This window comes from Solanum dulcamara, chromosome 10, assembly GCF_947179165.1.
Source record: "Solanum dulcamara chromosome 10, daSolDulc1.2, whole genome shotgun sequence".
Classification (NCBI taxonomy): Eukaryota; Viridiplantae; Streptophyta; class Magnoliopsida; order Solanales; family Solanaceae; genus Solanum; species Solanum dulcamara.
Window position 1 is genome coordinate 46,195,969 of NC_077246.1, and position 22,075 is coordinate 46,218,043.

Sequence of the window (22,075 nt, forward strand, 5' to 3'; positions counted from 1 at the left end):
CCTATGTCATCCTTTGTTTATTTTCAACTGTTCATACATGTATGATTTTGTGCCCGAGGAGTTTCATGTTACCCCTATATCCCTTGGGAAAATCATTCCTTGGTATTACCGACCCTTCTAAATCCTTCTAGTATGGTATCTAGTATATGAAGTACATGATTCTAGACAGCCCATAATTTCATGTCTTCCATCCATAAGTTATTTTAATTGCTTAATAACCAATAAAAGGTTACCATAAAGCATCCTCTAACAACTCGAGAAGGAAATTAAGATACAATAAGCACCACAATACTGTTTAGTGCCTAACTCGTATGGGTTCCCTCTAGGTTCATTCTTGAGTCATAAAAAACTTGTCTAGTTCACCACTAATGGTTGAGGGTTCTGTACTTTCCCACCAAAGTAGAACCCAATTGCTGGACCCCTTGCCCTCCCGTAGGAGTTTTCCTCCGACCTAAAACCTCCTAAGTAAACATGGGGCCATTTACCAAAACACGAAGGGTACCCCTACAACTTTAGTTCATCATAATAGGGGTACTCGGTATCAACTTCCAAGCCGTATAAGAAAGTTATAGTTCATTCCTTTTTTTCTAGAAAATTTCAGCAGAATTTCCTCTATATTCCTTACTATCCCAAACCTGCACTCAGGAAATACCAACAATGCCATGCAAGGCCGATGTATATATAAATCCATATCATATAATATAATAGCCACAATGCCTCACACGGCTAATATATATATATGTTTATTGCATCTCATATCCCAGTCGCACAAGGCTTCCTACATTAGGCCAAAACAAAAATGAAAAATTGCCCCATATAGCCAACAAAAACTATATTTATCACTCCCATATACCATGACCGATCAGTCCCTAGTTCGACCCGGTAATCTAGGAGGTAAAGTGTGCTCTCCATCTTTATCTATTTTCTATCTGCTTATCTGCCCTTGTCATCTTCCTCGCTTGAATCCAGAAGACATAGATAACCAGGTAACTCTTAGTTTACCGACGACCAAGATAGAGGGCTCGAATATGCCGCAACACTTCCCGTAGGAGCTGGCCTGACATAGTGCTCTATCATAAGAACCATTGGCATGGCTTTGGGAACCACTTCCCTGGTCATCAAATATTCTGGGGTATTCATCATTGGGCCCTCCGAGGGATCGGTCTTAATAGCATACCCGAGGTCTTTTGAAGGATCGGTCTCAATAGCATAATCAGGGTCTTCTGAAGGATCAGTCTCAATCGAGTAACTGGGACTCCACTTGCTTGGTCTTGGAGCCTGGGGTCCCATATGTACCCTGGGGGCCTTCTTTGCACCCCCTCCACCATCCAGAGCTGGTATTTTCATTTTCACCTCATCTTGTACCCACTTACAAAGGAGGTCAGAAACAAGCTTCCCTTAGAGGTATTACTGTATACCTAGTAGTCCGTTAGGGAGAGAATATCCTAATAGAACATCTTTATCGCCAGATGTAAGAAAAGACAGAAAGATAACATCTTAACTGTCCTGTAGCCTTCTGTTTATAGATGTGGTGCACAACACACCGATAAAAAGACTCTACTAGATACAGTCTGTGGACATTCCAAGAAAGGACTGCTCTGATACCACTTCTGTCATGACCCAACCCTATAGGCCGTGATGAGAGCCTAAACTGGACACTCGCATATACCCCTGGTAACTATAAGTAAACCTGTCCCCTGTTTGAGTTATAATGTATCAGTAGGCATGATAACATATAAGCCGACGAGGCTATCATAACATATATGGTCATCCTATAATAAAACTCGCGCAAGCCGATAAGGCTGTCATGACAAAGAGGATGTCCCAAAACATCCGTCTTATAGGCATAACTACACATACATATATATACAACCCATATACATATCCATCGACCTCTAAGAGTAAGAACAGTAACATAAGGCTGGACAAGGCCTCCGCTATACTCATAAACAAATAAATATATACATCGAGAGTTAGTACCAAAATCTAGGCTCCCGCACAATAGAGCACTTCTAAACTACTGAGTGGGACTCCTATGCTGGCGGATCCCCAAAGTGTATATCTATACCTGCAGGCATGAAACGCAACCCCCTTGAGAAAAGGGGTCAGTACAACATATGTGCTGAGTATGTAAAGCATAACATAGTATAACTGGGAGCATTTCTGAAATAGAGAGACAGGAGATGTTGGTGTTATTTAGAGCCCGTTTGGATTGGCTTTAAGTTGGTCAAAACCAACTTAAAGCTCCTTTTTAGCTTTTGGACGTGTTTGCCTAATGCTGACTTTAAGCCATAAAGTTCTTAAAGTCAGTCAAAAATGAAAAGTTAGGATTCCTAACTTTTTTTTCCAAAGTGCTTAAAGTCATTTTCTTTGACCATGGAAATTACTTTTATATCATTTATATTTTAACTAAATTCTCAAACTATCTTTTTTTATTCTTTTAACCCTAAAATTCACATCATAAGCACTTTTATCCAAACACTCAACTGCTTATTTATAAAAATAACTTTCAGCACTTCAAAGTTCTAAAAGCACTTTATACATAAAAGTTACTTTTTTTAAGCCCATCCAAACGGGCTCTTAAGGAACCGCTGTACCTGTACGTGTGAATCATACAAAAAAAAATGCATGCTCATATAATACAATATAGTCAGTCCTTTCCGAGACTCGGTGAATCATATCTGTAGGACCATCATAGGGCCCGACACGATCATCACCTTATCACATCACATCATCATACATATATATATACATACGTACCTAGCCCTCTAATGAGGGACTCAGTGAGTTGTTCATGTCATTGCATTATCATATTCTCGTATAGCGTACTCAGCCCTTTAGTGTAGGACTCAATGAGTTGTTCATGTCATTGCATTATCATGTCCTCATATAGCGTACCTGGCCCTTTAGTAAGGGACTCAGTGGATAATACAGTGAACTACGCACGATTACGTACCCGGCCTGGGACTCAGTGATAGAAGGGGTTACAATATACACAAGTAGAATAGTGAGTAACCATATGCAATTTAAAACATTTTCCAAGACTCAATGAAGTAATAAAAACAAAATGTCATTTGAAAATCAGGATGATAGTCATATCAGTCATCCCTCAAATAACACTATTGGTTATACCAAAAGAGCCTTAGAAACCACAGGCGTGAATCAATATAATACAAAATAATTTATAAAAGTCAAGGACTTTAATTATCGGAGAATCTCTAAGAACAGGAATCGGGAATCACTCTCGAGACTTATGAATGGAATTACCCCCAAAGCTCATATTAATCCTTACTTAATTCTAAAACATGCCAAAAGAAAGAAGGGACTACATTACATACTCTCTACTTTCCCTCATGTAGTCACCATATACACATGTGTCGTGGAACATATGGCCCGATCCCTAGATAGTAATATATGCCGAGGAATATTCGGCCCGATCCTTAGATAGTAACATATGTCGAGGAACGTTCGGCCCGATCCTTAGATGGTAACATATATCATACTTGGCCCATCAAGGGACTAGGTATCATAAACATTTCATCATAACATCATAACTTATATCAAAGACATATCAAGAGAGAAGAAGGGTAGCTTTACATACTTATCCCAAAAATATGCCAAGAGAAAGAAGGTAACTTCACATACCTCTTATGGATGACCCTTGTCCACGTTCGCCTCATCGTCTTTTGAAACTATTTAACATGAAATCAATAATAAGGTTAATAACCTTTCACTTTCCAATTTACAACTCTACAACCAAGTATCTATAGGAGTCATTTCCTTATCAATTTCCCACGACTAGTTTATTACTAGTTTCAAAGTTGGCAAAAATCGGGCAGCATCTCCCCTGTAACTTGCCCTATTCCATTTCTAATATTGGCAGACATATTACCAAAAAAAACAGCAGCTATATATACAAGTAAATCACTTCAACATTGAATAATAAAAACTCCAACCAACTCGCTCAAAACTACGATACCAAAATAGAGTTTTTAATCTTTATTTCGTAAAACCATTAACCATACGAAATAGAGGGTCGTGTGGCTGCAACTAGAAGAACCCACACCCTTTTAATAACACTTTCCAGCACTGAAACACAAAACCAACCCAGCTACAACCGCAACACCCCAATCACAACACACTACTCGACTTCCATTTAACTCTAACAACTTCAATTTAGTTTGTTTCTAACGTCAAGCATCCTTATAAATTTTTTACACTTCCATACTCATTGAAGAAATTTATTATACTTAATAACAACATCATAAACTATGATTTGAAAGGGAAATCCTTACCTTGCCCGAAACTCGCCAAAACTCGCCTCCGAAGCTCTTTAAGCTCGGCTGAAACTTAATGGCTGTTTGTTAACCTTTTGGTGCTGCTACAAACCATAAATTTACATTAATAACACCTTCATACCCTATTTTTATACCCTAGATAATTAATTTACTAAATAAAATTAGAGAGCTTACCTTTTTGGCTCCAAATCCGTGGCTCCCTCTCTCAAGCTTAAGGTTTCGCTTCTCTCTTTTTTTTCTAGAATTTTCTTGATAAGGATGAACTAAAGGATAAATATGAAACTAATGTAATAAAACATATATATATATATAGGCCACCTTAGGAGGTGAAAAGTGTCAATGCCTAAGTGGTGATACGTGTAAAGCCCTTATAGGGCCAACACACCTCCTCCTTCCACCATATGCTGCCATATGGCAGGTGGGGTCCACCCCTTGCTTCAGCTTCTTCCATGTGGCACTTCCAGTTTCTTTCATATGTCACTCTCTCTTTCTTCCATGTTTCACTTTGTTTTCTCCCTCGTGGGTTCATAATCTCGTCTTACTTTATGAACCTATGTAATCCTTGCTACGTAAACTTGGTATGAACTCAAGTAGATTAAGAATGTAAGATTTTCAAGTTGGTAGCTTACGTAAGTAAGTCGAGTCATATGACTCATTGCTTGGCCTCCAACTTCTTTTGAATTCTTATAACCATATTTCCAATCTTCCCTACTATGAGGTGTCACATTCTCCCTTCCTCAGAGTTATCTAGTAGCGTTATAGATTATCCGGGTCACATGGTGACTCCCAAAAACCTTAATAATCTTTCAACAAACTTAAGATCCTTTCAAGAAACTTAAGAAACTTAATAAGCTTAAGAAGCTTTCAAGGTACAAAATTACGGGTATAACAGTACGCTATGTCTGACTATTTGTTTGAGGATGAAAAGAGGTACTAAGGTTCACCTTTGGACCCAAACCTTTTTGAAATGATTTCCAAACCTGAAAAATTTAACTAGGCACTCCTTTTTGAAATAATAAACAATGAAACTTTATAAAGTCTGACTATATCAAGAATATGAAATCTACTTTAGTCCTCTACTAAACAGTAGTCTTGACTGACAAGAAATGGGTAGAATTGTCCATTAGATAAAATTACCAAAATCAAGTCATGTTGTCAATAAGATCGCGATAAGCTAGTAATGAAATACATGTTGATCATCTCCAACTTTTACTATGTCAAATCTATATTATGAGTTATGCCACATAGCCTTTGTTGCTCAATTTAATATGTAGGCAATTAGGGAACCTAGCAACAAAATTTACAATATTCCTCTTCATGCAATTACACAAGTAGACTTTTCTCAAGTCATTGTGCATCTTGGTAGAACCTAGATGATTAAATTATCTAGAACTATAGGATTCTGCGATAATACTTCTTTAAAACCATCCACATTTGGAACATATAACCTGCCTTGGTACAAAAATACATCATCTCCCCTTGTTAAAAGACCATCACCTTTTTTAATAAAATTTTACCTTGATCTAAAGTAGGATGGGTTGATTGTCCTGCTTCTCCATCACTTCCATCACTAAGGTTGATTAAGCTCCACTATAAACAAGAACATTAGCTTCCTCAGAGTCTACAAGATAGACTCCCAAACGTACAAGTCTATGCACTTTCTTAGCCAACTCTTTGTTTCCCTCCTCTGCATGAGTAGTACTTCCTATCGATAGTATACTAAGGGCAATAACAAAAATATTAGCATTACCTGGATGATAAATAATACTCATATCACAATCCTTAAGAAGTCCAAGACATCTTCTCTACCTAAGGTTCAACTGTTTTTACTGAAGATTAACTAGAGACTCATGTGATCGGTGAACACATGTATGTGCACCCTGTAGATAGAATGATGCTATATATTTTAATTAGAAAACCACTACTTTCAAACAAGATATCATGAGTCAGATAATTCTTGTTGTGGTTCTTATGTTGTCTTAAAGAATAAGTTATAACTTTACCATTCTGCATAAACACACAACCCAGTCGTGTAGTAGAAACATCACAACACAAAACCAAACCGTTTCTACCATCTTGTACGCTCAACACTAGAGTGGTAGTCAGCAGAGTTTTCTATTCTTGAAAGCTCTTCTCACAAGCCTCATATCATTGAAATTTAACCTTGTTTTGGGTCAACTTAGCAAAAAAAGTAACAATTGATGAAAACACTTCCACGAATATTCTATAATAGTAAGATATACCTAAGAGACTCATAATATTAGTCAAGGTTGTGGTTCTGAGTCAATTCCTCACTGCTTCTATTCTTTAAAATCAACCTGGATACTATCACTGAATACTATGTGGCCTCGAAATTCCATAAACTTTAGCCAAAATTCACAATTTGAAAATATGGAAATAGCTGAACATCTTTAAGAGTCTGAAGAACTATTATTTCATAATTGGTGTGATGCTTCTCAGTTGAAAAGTACATTAAGATATCGTCGATGAACATAATAACAAACATATCTAAGTACTTCTTAAACACCTTATTCATGAGATCCATAAATGTTTCTGGAGCATTAGTCAAACTAAAGGAAATAACAAGGAACTCAAAGTGACCATAATGGGTCCTGAAGGCTATCTTAGGGATGTAACTTTCTCTAACTTTTAACTGATGATAGTTAGATTTGACATCTATCTTAGGGAAATAAGTGCTACACTGAAACTGGTCTAACAAGTCACCAATTCTAGGAAGGGGATACTTATTGTTTATAGTGACTTTGTTCAACTGGAAATAGTCGATACACATCCTAAGGGAACCATCTTTCATTTGCACAAAAAGGACAAGAACACCCCCAAGGAGAAACACTAGGTCTAATGAAACCCTTATCGATGAGATCTCTTAACTGCTGTTTTAACTCCTTTAACTCAGCAGGAGCTATTATATGTTGTGGGATAGAGGCAGGTTAATTATCAGGAAGGACATCAATTCCAAAGTCTTATCTCTCTATCTAGAGGGACTCTAGGATGATCGTTGGGCAAAACTTTAGGGAACTCATTCACAATTGGAACTGACTAAAGGGACGATGTCTTAACATTAGTGTTTTTAACTCTAACTGATAGAAACCCTTTGGAAATTAACTTTTTGGCCTTAAGGTATGAAATAAAATGACCTTTAGGAACTATTAGACAACCCATCCACACTAAGACTGGCTCATCTAGAAACTAAACTTTACTATTACAATGCCTCTAAGAAGGGAAGTCCCTCAAATAGTGACATAACTGACCACAATTATAACATCCACTTGTGCCATCACAATACTCTACTGGATGGGGTCTACCCGACTTGCCAGAATATGGGTTTCAAGTAGATCCTTGTACTACACTACACTCTATCTAAGAACTCTATACTTTGAAATTTTGGAGATTATGAAAGCTCTAATTTTTCATATTCCCCAGTGTAGGTGCACTTTATAATGATGGTGTAAGTCCAGAAGACCTCTTCTAAAAAAACTTATTACTATTTTTGCTCTTTTGATGATTGGGCTCATGACCCAAAGACTTTTCCTTCTTACCTAAGTGTTTTCTTCTATATTTCTTCTTATCCTCCTCAACTTTTTGAGAACAAACCATGAGCCTAGATATGTCCATATTGTTGATCAACATTGTATCCTTGCACTCTTTCTCTCTCTCTCTCTCTCTCTTTATTTGTTTACCCAGTCCCAAAACAAACATCCTCATTCTAGACCTCATGTTCAGAACTGTATATGAAGAATAACAAGATAGTTATATGAACTTGAGACCATACTCATTCACACTCACACAACCTTGCTTCAAATTCACGAACTCTTCCACCTTAACCTCTCTTAGCTCTTGTAAAAAGAAATAGTTTAGAAGGGCTTCCTCAAAATTGTCCCAAATTGCAGGATGTCATCCACATGATGACTTTCCTCTTAGTAGTTATACTATACGTTATCCATATAATTGAGTTTATAAGCATTAAGTTCAACATCCTCAGTCTTGTAGCATGCATCATCTTCAAAATTTTCCATTTCCGATCAAATAAGTTTTGAGGGTCCTCTTCAACCTTGGATCTTGTAAACACTGGCAGGTTCATCTTAAGGAATTCCCTAATCCTTATTGCAGCTGACGGCTCCTATGAACTAGAATTATTATGTGTTATGCCCTGATGGCTTGATTTAGCAGCAACCAACTGATTGAGGATTTGAATAGCTCCCGTAAACTCTACCTTAGAAGTATGGCGAGGTTGATGAGCAGGTATTTATGGAACTCTTGTAGTTCTAGCAGTCACATCTTGAGTCCCAACACTTGCCCCTTGATCAGACAAATAAGCTTCTTTACATTTTTGCATCCTAGTAAGTAGAAGCATACTACTTGCATTGGTTCCATAGGGAACCCAGTACTTACAAAATTCCCATTCCTCTGATTGGCAGTATGCTTTGGAGACATAATCTTAATTATGAAAATGCATTAGTTAGATGAAACTTTTATATGATAAACTCCATTGTAAAAACTAGACTATGAAAGAAGGGTAGTATTTCCTAATGTCATGTAGCCTCCCTTTTATAGATGTGGAATGGTTCATATCCATAATAAAGACTCTACTAGACACAACTTCATAGACATCCTTTGACACTTAAACTTTGTACGTTGATACTAAGTTTGTCATACCTTGAGTCTCCACCCTTAGCATGGCCAGCACTTAGAATTATTGTTGGTCCCAAATAAACCGTTAGCATGGCATAGTTTTATGCAAAAGACTGAACATCATCATCATGAAGCCTTACAAATAGGTTAATACCATAATGATTTAACAAGCTAAACCATCTCAACACACTTTATGCAAAAGTCTGAAAATGAGTCTAAATAATAAATGTTTAAATGTTTGAGAACATCTAGAAATAAAAGACCTAACTGACACAACTAAATTGCCTATAAAGCCTTTACTGAAATAAATATAAGTGTCAGGACAAAACAAACGGGTACCTAAGTATTATACTATAAATGTCTAATAAATGTCGAAGAAAATAAATAAACAGGAGCCCTCTAAAAGCAAGGAGGTTTCACCAAAAGTCATTTGAAAGAATCCTAATGAACTGTATGCTCTCGATCCTTAACACCTGTATCTACATCATTTAAAGATGCAGTGCCATAAGCCATAAGTACATGGAATGTATGGTACATAAAATGGCTGAATGAAATAACATAATAAATTGAATGTACTAAACTGAATGAATACATCTGAGAGTAAATGATAAAAGAAAAATCTTAAAACTAAAGCATGCAGGTGTATTGAAATAATAAAACCTTACCACTAAGATATGTACAATAATATCAAAACTGAAACTACTATACTTTACTTTTATTGGAGAGTTTTTCTAACTCACAACCACTATTATAAGCCTCATGCTGATATGACGTCTTGTACACATTTCTAGAGCCATCCAATTCTTTTCCAGGATAGAGGACAAACTTAACTAATGAATCCAATATCTAAGCCCTTACAAGAGATTTTTTTGAGGAGTCGCTAGAATCAACAATATGATTCTATCTTACACTGGTGGTGGTGGAGTTCTCGGGTTTGAATTACATGAATCGCTACCCTATTTATTACTCAATACTACTACTAAAACAAAGTAATAATACTCAATTGAACTACTTTTATATCTGTACTAAACTTGCTTCAAATAATTATGCTTTTATGAAAAATGATAGTACAAAAGGAATAAGAAATGCTTTTCTTTCTAAAAATAATGTACTTGAAACAATTTGCATTTTCTGAAGATTGTCTTTAAATTGCTAATTTAATACTTGAAATTGGTTTAATCATGAAAATAAAGCACAATGAGTAATATGTCAAGGTTTTCAAATAACTCTTAGTTCAATAGGGTTAATATGGTGTAGTAAGCATGAACAAAAATCAACGACCATTAAATATATCAAGGATTGAAGTCTCAATATTAAATTTCAAGAAAATAGACCATAGGATTATAAGGAGAATTTCAAACATTAAGCACTTTGGGCAAAAACCCTAGTTTTATTAACACCACAAAAGTTTCTAGTCCGGATTAAACCGTGTAAGTTCTAACATTTTTAGTTTGAAGAAGTCTAACTTTTATGGACACCATAAATGACCCATAATAGCAACTACAGACCATAGATGGGCTCCTGGAATCACACTTCTAAGACCTTAGATTGACTTGAGTTTTAGAGTCTTATCTATGGGTCATAAATAACTTTATAGACCATAGATTGAACCATGAAATAAAGTCCTAAAACTAGATTAAAGTCTGATTTTTGTGGAATCTTTCTACGATCCCATAAAAATACCCATGGACTGTAGATTGGACCATAGATCAACTCCTGAAACTCAACTTTGTTATATTTCTATGAACGTATAGGACGACCAGTAAAATGGTTCACAAACTATAGAATAGTCCATTAATCATAACTTCAAAAATCCTAGAAGTTCAGCCTAGCTTCTACGATAGGCTTTTGTTCGTTGTAAAAGTTTTTACTGACCGTACATGGCTTCGTAGATGATTCAGTCAGTTTTTTTTAAAAAATTATTTTAGTCTTTTTCTACCCCTTCTATGCCTAAACTCAAATGGTTTTACACCTAATTAAGGTCCTTATCAATATAGTTTGACCTAATTAATCACATAATCTTTTCCAATAATTAGAGCAAGAAGAAAGTGGATCAAACCCAGGGCACAACCATTCAAGTAAGCTTTATATAAGAAGTTTTGTTCTCCCAGGTATGTAAGACTATCATAGTGAGTGAATACATTCTTCCTCATGCCCTTTATTTAGAATTGAGATTAGTAAGATTAAACCTAGGGTTATTACCCAAGATTCTTGAATTTCAAAGTTGTTCTTGCTTCCATTTCATTGATATATTATTCGTATCATTGAACCCTAATTAGTAAAGAAGCGTTTGAAAGCTTTTTTATCTTTACTTTCATGCAATTTTTTCAAACTCAAAGTATGCTCAAGTACTTCAGCTATATTTTAAGAAGATATATTAAGGGAACACTAAGTGTCCCAAATGCATTATTTTCATAGTAAGATCATGATTAGTTTTTAAAAAGCATGATCAGTTCTAGAAAAAAGTTTCATCTAGTCAAAGTAAAGTTTAGTATGATTTCAACACATATATTAGTATGAGCATTATTTCATGTTTTGGGAATACTATTGAGCACCAACTTGAGTAAGAGTTCAAAGAACTCACACTCCATAAACTACACCTCAAGCACAGATAGAATCGTTTTGTTGATTCAGGTGACTCCTTACCAAGCTTTCATAAGGTCTTGGATATAGATCCATAAGTTGAGTTCTTCATTTCTCCATGCAAAGTATTGGATGGCCCTGTCACCATAGGGAAGTTGTTATATCATCACGAGGCTCATATTGATGGTTTTAATTAGAGAAACTCCCCAAGAAAAATAATATATACTATATTAACATTTCATTTCTCCGTTGTAATGCTTTATTATTTTCATTACACTTGCATGCTTTACTTTCGGTTGAGTTTCATTCAGTTCCTTTTATCATGTATATTCAATTTAGGCATTGTTTTTTTCAACCATATTAGATACCGTACATTCCATGTACTGACATTATTTGATACTGCATTATTTTATGATGTACGTGCAAGTGTTCAGGATCGAAACTGGCTCTTCATTTAGATTTTACTTCCATCATCCTTTGGTGAGATACCATTTTTGCAGGGCTCTATTTATTCATTTCTTTCACTTATAGTACACTTTTAATTCTTTATTAAGGTAGTTGTAGGTCTATTATCAGTACATATCTTCATTTATTAGAGGCTTCATAGATAGGATATCGAGTCAGTTAAGCTTTGTGTTTGAGATATTGTAAACCTTAATATCTATATTGAGGATTATATCAGACTTTTTCATGAAGTATATTTAATGATTTTAAATGACCATATTTATATTGATTTTGCATGTATGTTTAGTCTTCCACTTAGTAGTAAGCCAGGTCAAGGGTTTGCTTAGGACCAACAATAATTTCCGAGTGCTGGCCACATCCAGGGTGAGGGTGAGGGGAGTGACAAACTTGGTATCAAAGCAAAGAGTTTAAGTGTCCTAGGATGTTTGTGATATCGTGTCTAGTAGATTCCTTCTATTATCAGTAAGAGTGCCATACCTAAATGGGAGGCTACATGATATGAAGAAATATCACCCTTGTTTCATACTCTAATTCGTGAAATAGAGATTAACTCTAGAAATGTTTTTCTTAACTTGCACATTCATGTATTTCAAATCATGAGGCTGCTACTAAGGCTTTTGGTAGGGCCCCCATCTCAAGTCCACTCGGTGCTAAGTCAAATCCCACGGAATACATACATAACATAAGATCCTAATATCATATATCAAGTCATGATCATAGGCTTAAAATCATAGAGTAGCTCATTTTCATAACATACTTGTAATATGAGAATTGTCCTATCATCATTACAATCATATTTGCATAATTCATATCGTTAGGCCTTAGGTCACCACATTGGGGTCCTAAGTCATCTTTTAGGCCTTAGGTCACCACATAGGGCCCTAAGTCACCTTACTTCATAACTTGCATGAAATTCATACCTTCAAACAAACTAATAATTTCATGATGATCATGGAAATACTTAGTCATAATTCATACTTTGAAAAATTCATGACCATAGCTTGAACTTGGAATTAGGGTATGTCATGAAGGCATGATCAATTAGCTTAAAAATCATAAAATTAACTTGAAAATATATGCATGATCATAAACTTTGTATCAGCTCATACATAATTCATATAGATAATATCATTTAGAAGTATAATTAAAAATACTCACATTTTACATCATGAACCCTAGAAATCAAAATAGGAGAATTAGTAGAAAAACTCTTCAATTTAATTCAATAGCCATCAATTTATATCAAAATAGACTAATGATCATACTTTAAATTAAAATTCATGCAATTGGAATAGAGATCATAAAAACCATAAAATATCATACTTTAATTTGATATTTTAACCTTGAGAAATTGATTGGACTTCATGGATTAAAGGATCCATGAATCAATACCACATACCTTGAGTGAGAACACAAATAAATTTGGAAGAAGTTGAGAATTTTGATATATAAATTGAGTGAATTTGGTTGAAGTCTTCAATGGAAACTCTTGAGAGCCTTTTTGTAGAGAGAGAAATATTTGATAGATGAATTGTAGAAGAATGAATTGAATTAGAGGTTTAAGTTAATTTATAGAGTTGAATTAGGTCCTAAAAAAGTCTAGGTTCATTAACTAATAATTTTGGAAAAGTCTAAAAAGCTCTGATAAAAAACTTCAATTCGGCTAGAAGACCTTTCCAGGTCCGCGACGCGGTCCTGTCGTGGCCATCTCGGACAAAAAAATATCCCAGGTCTGCGACACGGTTTTGTCGTGGACCACACTATTTTACGGCCTTTTCTAAAAATCTATCTTTCGATCTACGGGTCCTTAAACTCCACCGAGACTATTTTCCTGCAGGTTTTGACCCCCCAATCGATATTCTAAACTCGGATTTTCCAAAAGGATTAAGGATAATACTTTACTTGAGCGGCCTATTTTCAAGGCATTCTTAAGGTATTTTCTGAGCCTACTTTTTGAGGGATGTTACAATATCTCCCCCTTGGGAACATTCGTCCTCGAATGAGATTTAACTAATCCAGGAAAGAAATGAAAAATGGATTTAGAAACCCAACCTGGACATGCAGACACTTTGAAGAAAATGCGTAGAACGTGTAAACTTCATACTTAAAATAAAATATAGTCCTTGAGAGAAATTATTTTCATTAATCATGTATGCATATGAACTACATATGTAACTGAAGTATAGAATTTTAATCGATTTGATCATGATCAACTTAGTACCTTTAGGATTTAGTGAAAGGAAAGAGATAAGGATATCACTTTATCATTTCTGATTCCGCTTCCCATGTAGCACTCTTTACTTGTCGAATTCTCCACAATACCTTTTGCAGATACAACGTGTTACACCCCGCACTTTTGAGCTCGAAACATCTTCTTAAGTTCCTTAGACACTATCATGTGAGCCGGATAAGCTACGACACTATCAAACAACTCTAAGGAAAGAAGATTGTGATACCTCGCGAGAAGGGAGGTTGGAGATAGAGTCATAAGAATTCGGAAAGAGTTGGAGGCTAAGAAATGAGTCGTAGGACTCGATTTACCTACGTAAGACACTAATTTAAGAGTCTTATACACTTAAGTTGCTTAAGGATATACCAAGATTACGTAGTGCGGATTACATGAGCTCTTAAAGTAAGACGAGATTACGAACCCGCGAGGAAGGGAAAAAGACGACGTGTGGCAGCCAATGGAGAACCGACACGTGGCAGCACCTCAAGAAAGCAGGTGATGCACCTACTTAGGGTCAAGTAGGTGATGCAGCTGCTTGGGGGAGGTGGACCCCGCTGCCACGTGGCAGCCCCTAATTGGCAGCATGACACGGTGGCCAATCATTGCTTGACCGTGTCATCCTGAGGGGCTGACACGTGTCACCACCTAGGGCCACCTAAATATATGTATATATGACTAATGTATTCAGTTCTGATCCAAAAAAATGAGCAGCAACAAGAGAAAAATAAACCCTAAGCTAAGAGAGAAAAGGGTGACGGCTTTGGGAGAAAAATAAGGTAAGTCCCAATTTCGTTCCGTAAATTAATTATATAGAGTATACCACGATGATATGGAAGTATTAGTAGTATAAAATTACGATTTGGTGCAGCAAAAATCGGACAGCAAGCTGCCACAACGATTCAGCACGTGAGAAAAAAAGTTCCGAGGCACGATTTTGGCGAGTTCTAGCCAATTTTGGGAAAGGTAAGTTCTTCCCCTCTAATTTGAAGTTTATGATGTTAAATTATGGTGTATTACACACCTTATTATCTTCTGGAAGTTGGGGAAAAGGTTTGAAAAATTCAGCGTTCGGAATAAACGAATTTGGAATCGCTATAGTTAAGTTGTTGTCGAAATAAGGTGTTGTACGCGTAGGGGATGCTGCTGGTTGTGTTGTGGCGTGTTTCAGGGTCTAAAAGTTATCTAAATTAGGTGTGGGAGATGCTGGTTTTAGCTACATGACCCTACGCTTTTGCAATTAAAGAATTCGCGAAAGAAAGATTAAAAACTCTAGTTTTGGTATCTTAGTTTCGAGTTAATTGTCGGGGGTTTATATTGTGTAATTTTGGTCGTAATATGTATATGTATGGGCTGCTGGTTGCATTGTCGGTTGGATGCAGGTGCTAAGGACATGGTTGGGAATTCGGATAGGGCACATTATAGGGGAGGTGCTGCCCGATTTTCGTTAACATCCTAACTAGTTAAGGAACTAGCCGAGAAGGCAAGCGAAGGGATGAATGTTATGAATACTCGTGGGTAGTCTAAGTTGCTGAAAAGTCCAAGGTTGTTAATACTTACATTACTTCCATGTTAAATAGGTTTTGAGGACAACGATGTGGACGTGATTAAGAGAAGTCCATACAAGGTATGTGAAGCTTTCCTTTGGCGTGTTTTTGGAATAGATATGTAGAACTATTCTTATTTTCTTTAGGCATGTCTTAGATATAAGTTATGAATGATATGTATACGATATTTGGGATTCAGTCCATTCGTAAAGATCTGAGTATGAGTCGAGACTCTTGTTTACTTCTTGGTATTAGAACTTCTGCAATAGCTGAGTCATTGCCTTTTTGTCTTCTATATGATGAAAACTAGTACATGTAAAGCCTATTTCTTATTTCCTTTGGAATGGCTTAACTTTAAGTGAAATGGTATATGATATAGGTTTAGAGGTAATTCCATTTATGACCTCTGATTGTAACTTGTGACTTGTAGTCACTCCTGAACATTAAGAGTCTGAAAGTAGTCAAACTACTATTCTCGAGCCTGCTATATAATGCATAGAAAGTAGAGGTACCAGCTCCTCTTTTTAGAGGCTCTGAAATGATAAATGCCGTTGATTGCATGAGTTGAGTCTTTAACTAGACAAATTGTGTTTCTGATTGCATAGACTATATTTTTGATTGCATGAACTATGTGGCATTATTTTGATGCATGTTTGTGATCCCTGAAGCCCCAACTGATATAAGCCCTAATGACATCTAAAGGGATACCTCGGATAATTACTCCCCTAGTCTTCAGGTGACGGTTACTTGACTGTTTCATTGAGTCTTAGATAATGACTTAGTTGCATATGGTTTCTCACTACTCTACTCCTGCATACTGTAACCCATCCTTCCTCGATTCCCATGATGGGCCGGGATATGTTATCGTGCACAGTGTTACTACTTCTTTCACCGCGTCCCATACCGTATGTGTATAGTTCCATGCACGAGGAGACTATGCCGTACGTGAGGTGTGATATATGTTATATGTTATGACGATACGATTATTCACCGAGTCCCGGGCCGGCTATAATATGATAGTATATGTGGTGAAATAAGGAAGGAACACCGAGTCCCTCCTTAGAGGGCCGGGTACATATGTATATTATGATGGTACGCTATAGACGTACACCACTCCATTCACCGAGTCCCTCACTAAAGGGCCGGATACTTTATGTAGGCATGCATATGAGATTAAAGCAATACATTGTGACCCTGAGCCCCGTAGTGAACCGGGTATAATACGATGATATGTATGATAAGATGATACCGTATACAATGGTATGATACCGTATACGATGGTATGATACCGTATACGATGATATGATGAAATGAAATGCATTATGACACGATGATATGTGATTATGAAGTAATGATTATGACACCGAGTTCACTAGACGGCCGGGCACAGTATATGATGATGTATATGATTAAGTGTCCTAAAGTGCAGGTACAGTAATTTGTTAATTGTTATACTTTCCCCCTGCATCCCTATTTCAGTTATGATCTCAGTTACGATGTGTTATGCTTTACATACTCAGTACATATATCGTACTGACCCCCCTTTTCTTGGGGGCTGCATTTCATGCCCGCAGGTACAGATGTTTATTCTGGAGATCCATCAGCATAGGAGTTCCTCTCAGCTATGTCAGAAGTGCTTCACTGTTCTAGAGCCTAAATTTTGATGCTGGTCACTTATTGTATATATTTGTACATTCAGGGGTACGACGGGGGTCTTGTTCCGCCATATGTTGTTGTTACTATTCTTAGAGGTCTGTAGACATATGTATATGTGGGTTGTTTGTGAGTTAGTTTCGATATATTGTGAATGTTTTCGTTATAGCAGCCTTGTCGGCTTACGTGCCCTTTCATGATATGATACAAATGAAAGAGGCTACATGTACATGAAAAAGTTTTAAACTATTGGGGTTTCTATATATAGTATCACATCACACACGGTTCAACTTAAGTGTAGTTGATAAATATGCATAAGAGGGTCCAGGTCGGACCCCAGTTGCGGCCTACGGGGTTAGGTCGTGACAGAAGTGGTATCAGAGCAGTTCATCCTTGGAATGTCTACAGACCGTGTCTAGTAGAGTCTTGTTTATCGGTGTGTTGTGCCCTACATCTATAGACAGGAGGCTACAGGATATTTAGGATGTTACTTTCTTTCATATCTAAGATCGTGCGATAGAGCCGAGCTATAGGAAATGAAATTTCTCATACTAACCTGCGATTTTAGCAGGAAAACAACGCCGATAGAAGAAAGTAACAGACAATATTGGATGTTACGAAGCACGCCGGTAAGCAAAGGCACAAAAGCCCTATGTCAGGTAAGGTATTGAAATGCGATTGACAGATACAATTGAAAAGTGAAAGGAAAGGTAAACAAGAAAAAGTATAACAGGTGCAGCTCGAGTGGACATAACAGGTAAGTTCATTTCCATACTGTTAATTATGGGCGCCCTGTGCGGCTGCGATATGAGATGATATGACTATATATGTGTGCCCTGTGTGGCTGAGATGTTATATAATATGAATGTATATATGTGTGCCCTATGATGCATTGTTGGTATTTTCTGTGTGCAGGTGTTGAGATAGTAAGAAGTACAGAGGAAACTCTGCCCAAATTTTCCTAGAAATAAGAGGAGAATGAGATACATGGCTATAGTATGTCTTGAAAGGTTGTCCTCGCAACAATGATGAGATTTGACTAAACAAGTATGGCTGACCTCGAGAAATAAGTTAATTACTGAGTTAATGGCAATAGAAACTAGGAGGACGATACTGGAATAGTAGAATAAGTTAGAAAGGACCTATAAGCCAAAGAAAATGACTCAGAGAGGAATGATAGATTGGGATAAAACGAGATAGTAAGGCATTTCCTGAATTGATACATAGGGATAAAATATGACAAGTGATAGTTGAAGGAAGTAACAGTATGGTTAAGACAAGAGTAAGACAAGAGTACAAAGGGAAAAGAATTATGACGGATATGAAGTGTTAATAAGATAGCTTGTGAGACATTAAGGACAAGACTAGCTAAGAAGGGTAAGTAACCCATAGTAAGAATCGTGAAGAAAGTCAAGCGGTATTATACTATGGGTCTGAATGCGAACAAGGTACCAGGTGAACATAACAAAAACCATTATTAGAATAAGCAAAACTTAGTAAGGAATTAACTAGAAGGTATGATGTGGTCCATGTAAATGGAATGTAAAGATAGGTGTGGAACGGAAAAGCAAGCTATGGAACAAATAAGGAAGATTTATCAAGTTCCATAAGGACAGTTTCGAATAAAGGTTATATGATGACGAAAAGGATGGCTAGTGCAAGAAAATAAAGGGTAATATGGAATTCCTTACGCCCAACCAAAAATGGAAATGAGTTAAAGGAATAATACAGATGTTCTAGTAGAGGCACTCAAGATAGATGCGATTAATTAAGTATAAGTATCGAACAAAAAAAGACATAGACAGTTACGAACTGGAGGTATAGTACGATGAAAAAGTATTAAGACAAGGCCACTACTACCACGAAGTTGATGTGGTTTTAAGCAGGATTAGAAATGAGCCTTAGGCACACGACAAAGATGCAATCTCAGGAGGCGTAAAGAAGTATGGTGTACACGTGACTCCACTCTAATGATTAGTGGTATCCACTGGAATAAAGTTAGTATAATGACGAAGCTCAAAACATGAGTCATTAAAGTATAAGTACACTCGAGTGGGGAATGTGCACCAATTATGAGCCCTCGCTAATTACTGATTGGGATGAATGGAATATGGCTTTGAGTGCACTACTACATTACGGATACTACTCGAGTATTAATCATTAGATTCGATTCGAGATATTCCAAATATTACAGCACCCTACGATTGTGCTAGGGTTTCCTAGAAAGGCAACCTAACGTGGGGATGATTTAACAGAAGATGTAGATATGGTGCAGCCCGTTAAATATGTTGGAATAGAATCATTCGCGTGTAAATAGCTAAAGATATACGGAGAATGACATAGGTACACCCTAAAAGGGGGGAAGTGGACAAAAGAAGTACAAGCGTAAAAGAAAATCAACTGATGCTATCGCATGTAAATGGGGACGCTTAAACGTCAAACGAGACCCCATAAGGGATGGACGTGATCATACCCAAACTGATGCACCGGATTCCGTCAAAACTCCGAAGTTAAGCGTGCTCGAATGAGTGTAGCACTGGGATGGGTGACCCCCTGGGAAGTGAGAAAGAGAACAAAACAAGTATGACAAAAAGAGATTATAAAAGCGGGTTAGTACAACGACATGTATAGAACAGGGTAAGCCAAGAGCAGAAAAGATTATGACTGAAATACAATGCACCTCGTGAAAATGGCACAAGAATAGTTGTGCAACCTATGAATATTGGCATACTAAGAGCGAGGTCAAATGATTACTCGATAAAAGAAAGTCAGTAATAATAATGTGATTGCCAAATTTAGAATCTATTCAGGAAAAGTGTAAGATGGTTCGAGGCAGAACTATTCAGATATAATCAGTATTAAGGAAAAGAGCCATAGTGGAGCCCTGACCTCGACTAAAGGAGGTAAGCCACTAGTATAGCAATGCTAAGGAATTTTCTGGACTGCTCTATGTCCGTACACACGTTTATGTAAGGATTACAATATGATGTATGGTAAGAAAGCTGGAGAAAAGATCTGAGTAAAAGAGAAAGATAGCATACCTAAGGTATTACAAGTTAGATTAAGAGGAGTTGTATAATAGCTTAAGTTAAAAGAAGCATCAGCAGTTTGATAGCCTATCTCAGGGAATGGAAACCCCGACTAAGAGGTGTAAAGCAGTTAATATGTATTATAGTACGAGCTGACCTCGCATTCTAAGGAATTTAGAGTTCATACGGGCTATGGTAGATGGGCTGACAGAATCAACCTGTTCCCCTCCAGTTAGAAAGGCATATTCAGCTGAGGGTTCTGCGAAATGACATAGTAGGGAAACAATAAGATTTCACGGAGTCCCCACATCTATTATCTCAGATAGAAAAGTTCAATTTACAGCTAACTGCTGGAAATCATTTCGAAAGGGATTGAGGAACCCAGATGAATCTTAGTATGACATTTTGCCCTTCGATTAAGGGACAGGCCCAGATGTGATCCACTAAATTATTGATGAAGTAACGCTTATTCCGGAACAAGATATCGATTAGCAGCCAAAAGTCAGCAAGAAGGGGATACATTGATCCTTCACAGAGCATTTTTAGAATAGATAAAGTTGCGTATGAGTGGGACCTACTGTCCGATTTGAAACAATACATTCAGTTTTCACATATCAATGCTCCATAAGAATAGGAACGACGCTCCTAGAATATTTCCCGTGGAGGAGGTCCACGTAACAGGGAGTTATCCTACAAGGGGCAACCTATCTCCATCCGGGATCAGCAGATTAAACGGGTTGAGAACTAAGGACATAGCTTCCGTCAATATACTATGGCGGAATAAGAATCATGAAGGCATAACCTGGGAGGTTGAAAAGGATATGAAGCACAGGTGTACGTACCTATTCTCGATATCTACAGATAGCCTCCAGTCTTGGAACTCGTATATTAATTACTTGGATGAAAATATATGTCATTCCAGTAGAAAGGAGTCTCCTTATGATCCGTATAAAGTCTTAAGGAAAGATTTATTCAACATTCGGGGACGAATGTTCTAAAGGGGGGAAGGATGTTACACCCCACACTCTTGAGCTCGAAACATCTTCTTAAGTTCCTTAGACACTATCATGTGAGCCGGATAAGCTACGAAACTATCAAACAACTCTAAGGAAAGAAGATTGTGATACCTCACGAGAAGGGAGGTTGGAGATAGAGTCATAAGAATTCGGAAAGAGTTGGAGGCTAAGAAATGAGTCATAGGACTCGATTTACCTACGTAAGACACTAAGTTAAGAGTTTTATACACTTAAGTTGCTTAAGGATATACCAAGCTTACGTAATGCGGATTACATGAGCTCTTAAAGTAAGACGAGATTACGAACCCGCGAGGAAGGGAAAAAGACGACGTGTGGAAGCCAATGGAGAACCGACACGTGGCAGCACCTCAAGCAAGCAGGTGATGCACCTACTTAGGGTCAAGTAGGTGATGCAGCTGCTTGGGGGAGGTGGACCCCGCTGCCACGTGGCAGCCCCTAATTGGCAGCATGACACGGTGGCCAATCATTGCTTGACCGTGTCATCCTGAGGGGCTGACACGTGTCACCACCTAGGGCCACCTAAATATATGTATATATGACTAATGTATTCAGTTCTGATCCAAAAAAATGAGCAGCAACAAGAGAA